Consider the following 8,567-nt stretch of genomic DNA (forward strand, 5'->3'; position numbering starts at 1 on the left):
AATTGATATATGAGGATCATTGACGTAGTTTTCAGTACCAGCAAAAATGCAGAACCATCGTAAACCCTATAACAGCTCGACTTGCTTTATTGTGACAGTTATATGCTAAAATTATTTATTTTATTATGAATAACTGCTTCAATATTTTGCCTATAAATACCATAGTGTGAATCAATAATATATATATATATATATAATATATATATATATATATACCAATATAATGATACAATATAATACAATAATATATATCACTATAATGATACAATATAATACAATAATATATATCAATATAATGATATAATATAATACAATATTATATATCAATACAATGATCCTTAATGTAGATCAATATAATGTATCACTGACGTGTAGAGGGCGTCGGGATGATTTATGATATAATATAATACAATAATATATATAAATATAATGATTCTTAATGTAGATCAATATAATGTATCACTGACGTGTAGAGAGCGTCGGGATGATCAATGATATAATATAATACAATAATATATATCAATATAATGAACCTTAATGTGATCAATATAATATATCACTGACGTGTAGAGGGCGTCGGGATGCTGGTCGCGGTACCACAGGATCACAGCCACGCGGTCGCCCTGAGGCGGTGCGATGCGGCACGGCAGCGACACGCTCTCCCCCACTACGCCCTCGACCTCCAAGAACTGCTCCTCGTCTGTAGAATAGAATAAAGTTATAGTTCAAGAACTGCTCCTCGTCTAGAGAATAAAATAAAATTATTTTGCAAGAACAGCTTGTCTGTACACAGAATTAAATTATTTTTTCAAAAAGAGCTCTTCGTTTGTAGAATAGAATAAAATATTTTTAAAGAACTGCTCCTCGTCTGTAGAATAGAATGAAATATTTTTAAAGAACTGCTCCTCGACTGTAGAATAGAATAAAATTATAGTTTCAAGAACTGCTCCTCGTCTGTAGAATAGAATAAAATTATTTTTTCAAGAACTGCTCCTCGTCTGTAGAATAGAATAAAATTATTGTTCAAGAACAGATTGTCTGTACACAGAATAAAATAATTTTTCCAAGAACAGCTTGTCTGTACACAGAATAAGATAATATTTTCAGGAACAGCTTGTCTGTACACAGAATAGAATTATTTTTTCAAGAAAAGCTTGTCTGTACACTTAATAAAATTATTTTTTTTTTCAATAACTGCTTTTCGTCTGTACACTTAGTAAAATTATTTTCTTGTCTGTACACAAAATAAAATTATTTTTTCAAGAACTGCTCCTCGTCTGCACACAGAATAAAAATATTTTGCAGGAACAGATTTCCATTTGAGCACAATAGAATGATTTTCATCGGTATTGCTTTTATGGGAAGCAAGTGGTTGAGATATTAAATATCTATTATACGTCGAAATTCATTGTAATTTTACTTTTGGACTGTTAGACATTTTTATATGCAAAAAATTCTAAATTTCCACGTAGAAATGCGTGCGTTTTACGATTATTGATGATAAATAGCGTATTTCTATTGAAATATTGTGGGTAGACTTCTATAACGAACGATATAATGCATCAGTGATTACTAGGGTGGCAGAGTGTAGTCAAAACCATTCATATATCAACGAGTAGTTTCTCCATGAGTGTGGTTGTGAGTTCCATCCGAAGTAAATTGCATTTACCATCTGAAGTATATTTTATCTGTACCTACTGCAAGGTGCAGTATATATTGCACCTACCCTCTAATATGTACATCAAGTATCCTAGTATGACTTGTTCCAATCTAACATTGTTCCGTTCCAGCAATTTAAGGACTCGCTATATTGTAAATAATTCCAAATATCATTTTAATCTTTAACATACATACAACCCCTGGCAAAAAGTATGGAATCACCGGCCTCGGAGGATGTTCATTCAGTTGTTTAACTTAGTAGAAAAAAAGCAGATCACAGACATGACACAAAACTAAAGTAATTTCATATGGCAACTTTCCGGCTTAAAGAAACACTATAAGAAATCAAGAAAAAAATTGTGCAGTCAGTAACGGTAGTTTTTTTTAGACCAAGCAGAGGGGAAAAATATGGAATCACTCAATTCTGAGGAAAAAGTTATGGAATCACCCTGTAAATTTTCATCCCCAAAACTAACACCTGCATCAAATTAGATCTGCTCGTTAGTCTGCATCTATACAAAGGAGTGATTACACCTTGAAGAGCTGCTGCAGCAAGTGGACTGACATGAATCATGGTTCCAAAACGAGAGATGTCAATTGAAACAAACAGAGGATTATCAAACTCTTAAAAGAGGATAAATCATCACGCAATGCTGCAAAAGATGTTGGTTGTTCACAGTCAGCTGTGTCTAAAATCTGGACCAAATACAAACAATATGGGAAGGTTGTTTAAGGCAAACATACTGGTAGACCAATTAAGGAAGACATCAGAGCGTCAAGACAGAAAACTTAAAGCAATATATCTCAAAAACAGAAATGCACAACAAAACAAATGAGGAACGAATGGGAGGAAACTGGAGTTAACGTCTGTGACCGAACTGTAAGAAACCGCAAAATGAAATGGGATTTACATACAGAAAAGCTGAACGAAAGCCATCATTAACACCAAAACAGAAAAAACAAGGTTACAATGGGCTAAGGTAAAGCAATCGTGGACTGTGGATGGCTGGATGAAAGTCGTATTCAGTGATGAATCCCGAATCTGCATTGGGCAAGGTGATGATGCTGGAACTTTTGTTTGGTGCTGTTCCAATGAGATTTATAAAGATGACTGCCTTAAGAGAAGATGCAAATTTCGACAGTCTTTGATGATATGGGGCTGCATGTCAGGTAAAGGCACTGGGGAGATGGCTGTCATTACATCTTCAATAAATGCACAAGTTTACGTCGATATTTTGGACACTTTTCTTATCCCATCAATTGAAAAGATGTTTGGGGATGATGAAATCGTTTTTTAATATGATAATGCATCTTGCCATAGAGCTAAAACTGCGAAAAAATTCCTTGAAAAAATACACATAAGGTCAATGTCATGGCCTGCAAATAGTCCGGATCTCAATCCAATTGAAAATCTTTGGTGGAAGTTGAAGAAAATGGTCCATGAGTTGAAGGCTCCAACCTGCAAAGCTGATATTGCAACATCAATCAGAGAAGGTTGGAGGCAGATTGATAAAGAGTACTGTTTGTCACTCATTAAGTCCATGCCTCAGAGACTGCAAGCTGTTATAAAAGCCAGAGGTGGTGCAACAAAATACTAGTGATGTGTTGGAGCGTTCTTTTGTTTTTCATGATTCCCTAATTTTTTCCTCAGAATTGAGTGATTCCATATTTTTTTCCCTCTGCTTGGTCTAAAAAAAATAACCGTTACTGACTACACAATTTTTTTCTTGATTTCTTATAGTGTACCTTAAAGCCAGAAAGTTGCCATTTGAAATTACTTTAGTTTTGTGTCATGTCTGTGATCTGCTTTTTTTCTACTAAGTTAAACAACTGAATGAACATCCTCCGAGGCCGATGATTCCATAATTTTTGCCAGGGGTTGTATAAATCGTTTAAAAAGATATTATATCGAAATGTTAGGCATCATGCATAAGTGACCATAAGTTGACAAAACGGGTTAAGGATCCATTTATGGGATACGAGATAGTATGAAACCTCATGTGGATGATGTAATATTTACTTGAAACCTCGATCGAGGAATATTATCAATCTGATTCGTTTTCTGTTCTTAGATAATCTTCTCAAACGCAAACTTAAGCCATAGGTAATCTCGTGCCTTTTTAGTAGTTAGTCGATGCAAATCCTAATGTTAGTGGTAGCGAGGCATGTGACATTCACCGCACCGCATAAATTATCCAGAGAAGCAGCGAGCGCGAATTTTAAGTCCCTGCCCCAAAAGCTTCCCAGTTAATCCGTCGGGAATCCTGTACACGCAACTAGAAAAATTATGGCACTCGCCGCATGACAGGCGGCAACGTCAGGAATTCTGTCCCTGAAGCGCGCCAGAAACTTTAATGCGGCGCTGAAAAGTGCGTTTGTGGAGCGGGATGTGGTAATACGGGGCTGTGACGGAGAGAAATACAGCGCTGTGACGGAGAGAAATACGGTGCGGCGACGGAGAGAAATACGGCGCTGTGACGGAGAGAAATACGGCGCTGTGACGGAGAGAAATGCGGCGCTGTGACGGAGAGAAATGCGGCGGTGTGACGGAGAGAAATGCGGCGCTGTGACGGAGAGAAATACGGTGCGGCAGCGGAGAGAAATACGTCGCTGTGACGGAGAGAAATACGGTGCTGTGACGGAGAGAAATACGGCGCTGTGACGGAGAGAAATACGGTGCGGCGACGGAAAGAAATACGGTGTTGTGACGGAGAGAAATACGGTGCTGTGACGGAGAGAAATACGGCGCGGTGACGGAGAGAAATACAGCACTGTGACGGAGAGAAATACGGCGCTGTGTGGGAGAGAAATACAGCGCTGTGTCGGACAGAAATACGGCGCTGTGAACGAGAGAAATACGGCGCTGTGACAGAGAAAAATACGGCACTGTGACGGAGAGAAATACGGCGCTGTGACGGAGAGAAATACGGCGCGGTGACGGAGAGAAATACTGCGCTGCGACGAAGAGAAATAGGTCGCTATGTGACGCAGAGAAATACGACGCTATGAGACAGAAATACGGCGCCGGGACTGAGAGAAATACGAAGCTGTGATGACGAGAGAAATACGGTGAACTGGATGATATACAGAGAAGTCTTAAAAGTTGAAGGTAGATAGAATACTCTAAATATCGTTGTTCTGATTAATACAAGTGCAACGACTTACTTACCAGGTTAAACAGTAAAAATATTCTGATCAAGGCAACTGTTGGGTCTTTTTATTCATCGATGATGTCTCCAGCTATGTGCAAAATTAATACAAAAGAACTGTGTGCTTGAAATAGGTAAGTGATTAAGTGATGTATTTGTCTTAATATTGTGTCGTCGTTGCACTTTTGTAATTTCGTAGTGCAGTGTTAAGACACGCCGTAAGTGACATTTGTTGTTTGTTATTAGAATTGGGCCACAGAAAAAAGCAAATCTTCGCATTTGCCAAATCTGTCTTGGATGCCTTCAGCTTCTTTTAAGCTTCTAATCAGGACTTAGAAGGAACAAATGTCGTTTCAACAAAAGTGACCTAATTAAAAATTATCATCCATAGATAATAGTGAAGAATTTTAGGATATAAGGCTCAACAACACACATACTTTAAAATAAAAATAAACTACCGAAACAAAAAATGACATTGGTAACGAAGAGAATTTATCACTGAAAACAAGACCTTGTCTTGCTTTGAACCGAAATCTCATTTCCGCGACGCGAAACAGAGCCCCGGAATTAACGCTTGTCTTCCAGAGCCCAAAGAGTTCAGTTTTTCAGCTAAAATAAAGAAAGGCCCGAGATTTGGGCCGCGTTTCCTGTGCTGGAAAAGAGTGCGCATGTAGAGACGTGGAGCGCCTGTAATCGCATTAGCCGCAGACTGAAGGGATCGCTGGAGTTACTAACGCATTGTACACTATGTACATTTACAGCATTGTAGAGTACCTTTACTGCATTGTAGAGTACCTTTACCGCATAGTAAAGTACCTGTCCTGCATTGTTTACATGTAATGAGGTCTTCACAAGGACGAGTCTTAGCCTCACATGCGTGTGTATAAGGAGAGGAATTGATCGTCAAGGTTTATACATGGAACTGATATATAGGTCATTAAATATTCATTTGTCGTGGTCTGTTGAATTTGTGCACGCGAAATTCTAAGTTTTAATTTTAAATACTAAAGTCTCACGCATAGAAAATCTCATTTTTTGTTTCCTATTATATTCTAAAAAAGCATCACGGTATAATAAACAAGACAAAGTTATCATGCCAGCACCGGACCAGAGCTTCACATCCATGTCAATATTTGCCCTGCATATCCCACAAACAATGAGCAGAAATTTTATCTGAAGACGACATCCCATTCAGCAAGTCAGAATGCCTGCTCGGCGCAGTCCCAATAACCATAATTGCATTTCGAAGCAATTTGCATAGTTTGCTGTGTTCGCCTTGCACCAACTTACCAAGCGCACCGCAAACTTGGTCAAGTAGAAACTTTTTGTCGACGCCGGTCGACAGTTTCACTGGGATGAAGTGTACGGATTTACGTTTTGCTAAGTGTTTGCGTTATTAAGATATTTGTGAATAACTGTTTTAGCCCAGATAAAAAATTTTTCGTCGCTAAATAAAACTGTTTTCGATTACTGTAGATGAAGCTTTTTAAATTACTGTGAATTATATTTCGAAAGCAATATTTATAGGGACAATTTTGAGATAAACCAAAAGTTGACGAGTTTTTATGGTGTTGGCTGAAATCACAATTAGGTACGAATTCTCTGCACATATAATATTTGGATTATGGACGAAACTGGAACGATGTTTTTTTTTATCAACTAAATATATTTTCCCTAGTCAAGGATACATTTTTTCAGGTCAAGGACGAATTTTTTATCGCAAGGATATATTTTTTAAGTCAAGGATATATATTTTTATGTCAATGAAAAATTTTCTTCACGTCAGTAATAGAGTTTTTTGAGCCAAGAGTATATTTTTTCGAGTTAAGGATATGATTTGTTGAGTTGTTAATAAATGAATGAATGTCATATTTTTCATTACATTTTTCTTATTTTCAACTGTAAAGTGTCGTTTTACAATTTTTAAACGAAAAATATGCAATTGTGGTAAAGGGACCAAGAGTGGGCGCCTTGCCCCAAGCCCATGGGCCCATTGCCCCAGGGGTTGGGCAATGGGGCCCATTTTGACACTTTTTACAAAATAGTGTTTCATTAAAAAATGAATAATTCTATGGGCGTCTAATTCACATCATACATTCCTCATCAGTTGTACCTTTAAACAAAACAAAGAACCATCTCGTATCAATTGAAACTTCGTCAAAAATTTAGTTGAAAAAAGGGGAGGCGCGTTGCCCCAGGTTGCCCTATAATAATATCAATAAGGACCTTCGTGAATGGAGGCATATTGCTCAAATGATTTGAATATCGACCTGATATGGTGAAAAATCTTTACCAACCATTCAAACAACTAATAACAAAAACTGTTAGGATTATTTATATAATATTCTAGCATTTAGGAGAAACTTCTATTTACTCCTGCACCGAAGGGCTATACATTTCAACTAAACGTTAGTGTATCAAAGATGAAATTCAGTGCAGGAGTGCTTGCCGATTAAAGCATTAGCGCGGGCATACAGAAGATACGGACACTCCGTCCAAATATCAGCAGATTCATATTGTAACCTTGCAGCTCTGGAAACATTTGATGAACGGCAGGAATAGCATTTACTGTACATAGACTTATATAATACCTGCTCCCTCGTTGCGTCTGTACTATCATGTCCGGCGCTGTCGCCGCTAAATTTAAGCCCTGCTTCAAATTTCAATTGGGCGATGGAGGCACGCAAGACTCAAGCACAGAGAGCAGAGATAAATGGTTGCGCACACGTGAATCCTAATATTATATATATGATGAAAATTGTAGTAAAAACAAATTGAAAAATTAGGTTTAGTATTCAGAATAAATGAAACTTAGACTAAGCATTTGACAAGGAAAAGCGTGAGAGATAGCATTACTAAGCACATATTTTTATTTATAGTTATTTATAGTTATTTATTTAATATGAGTAATACAGTTAGAAAATAACGATGAATTTCAATTGAGAAAAAAAATTATCACAGATAAATTTCTATCGAGTGAGATTAAATAATAATAATTTTAACTAACTGTTGAAATAGCGCCTTGCACCCAATTTTAGACAATAAGCAACTTATTGCCGTGGGCAGCTGGATCCCAGAAGATAACCCATTTTGTGTCCCTTTCTCCGCCGCCACTTCAAGGCACGTCAAATGTTCGACTCAGAGCGACATTTTCACGATAAAGACGACAGAGTTTGGAAGATTCGCGGCCCAATTGAATGTTTTGGAAGTGAAGCGACGCGGCTTGTGTAAATAAATTTGTTATTCTGCTGCACTTCTCAAAAATATCGTTCGTGAATTACGTAAAGTGAAAACCCTCTTCCTTCTGCAAGTCTATCAAAACATGCTTGAGCTGAAGGTTCATATTTTCTTTGGATGCAAAATTGCACGGACATCTTCAGGAGTTGATAATGAAAGAAGTTTCATTTGAAAAGTAAATATTTCAGGACAAGAATTATATGTGACCCTCTGAGAAGTAGTTCAAGATTTGGAACCAAATTGTATCACCGTAATTATAAAAGTTTATTACTAAAATATAAAAGAATAACTGCGCCCTCTGACACGTGAATGAATACTGCACAATGACATCAGAAAATTTATCACTGGCTACGTAATTTTATTGATTTCAAAAATTGGTAAGCGTCGATAGTTCTCAACAGATGTTTGCCAAGTAACATGGAACAAGTATAATGAAATTGTGTGTTATAAATACGATATCATGTTTAATTATTATAAAAAACATACCAGTAAATCGTCCTTTAAAGCTTACACAGTCAAATG

The sequence above is a fragment of the Hyalella azteca genome, unplaced genomic scaffold (assembly GCF_000764305.2).
Source record: "Hyalella azteca isolate HAZT.00-mixed unplaced genomic scaffold, Hazt_2.0.2 contig12792, whole genome shotgun sequence".
NCBI lineage: Eukaryota > Metazoa > Arthropoda > Malacostraca > Amphipoda > Hyalellidae > Hyalella > Hyalella azteca.